This window comes from Chrysochloris asiatica, unplaced genomic scaffold (assembly GCF_000296735.1).
Source record: "Chrysochloris asiatica unplaced genomic scaffold, ChrAsi1.0 scaffold00020, whole genome shotgun sequence".
NCBI classification, from domain to species: Eukaryota; Metazoa; Chordata; class Mammalia; order Afrosoricida; family Chrysochloridae; genus Chrysochloris; species Chrysochloris asiatica.
The window spans coordinates 14,259,561-14,260,359 of NW_006408538.1; positions in this window are offsets into that span (position 1 = coordinate 14,259,561).

Here is a 799-nt window from a genome sequence, read left to right on the forward strand (position 1 = left end):
TCTGGTAGCATAGTGGTTACAAATCGGGCTGCTAACCTCAGAGTCAGCAGTTCGAAACTATCACCTGTTCCGTGGGAGAAAGATGAGGCTTTCTGCTCCTGTAAAGATTTACAGCCTCGGAAACCCTGTATAGGGTTGCTATGAGTCGGAACCGACTCCACGGCACATAACAACAACAACATCTGCTGAGCACAGTCTTTATGTGCTTCTAACAGAATCTTCCCTTTGTCATAAGACCACAGTCATTGCTGCCCAGCTGGGAGCCTTGGTTCCAACTCTATTCTGTGATCATTTGCCCATAACTTCGTGTACTCAGCTTCCACTCTCTGGACCTTAGTTTATTCCTCTGAAAGGACTGGCCTACAGGTGTGTGGGCAGCTCTGGATCGCTGCTTCCGTGGATTGCATCGGTGTGTGTGGTGTGTGTTCAGGCATTAGGCCTCAGCATCATGGGGGGTCTATATTCACAGCATTCCTTAAAGTGGGACATGGGGGTTTGTATGAGGTCTGGGATCCAGGAGAAGGAAATGGGACTGGGGTGACAGCCGTGCTCAGCAGAAGGTGTCTAGCTTACTGCTTTAGTTTCAAGAGCCGTAATCTCTTGGTTCTTTCTAAGAATCCCCGGTTCTTTCCAAGCCCATAGGGTTTGGCCGTCTGGGAAGTTATGGCTGATGCATCATGGCAAGGCCAAAGAAGGTGGGGATCTGGGACCATTGAACTGTTGTTGTTGTGTTAGGTGCCATCGAGTCAATACTGACTCATAGTGATCCTATGCACAACTGAGCGACACATTGGCCGGT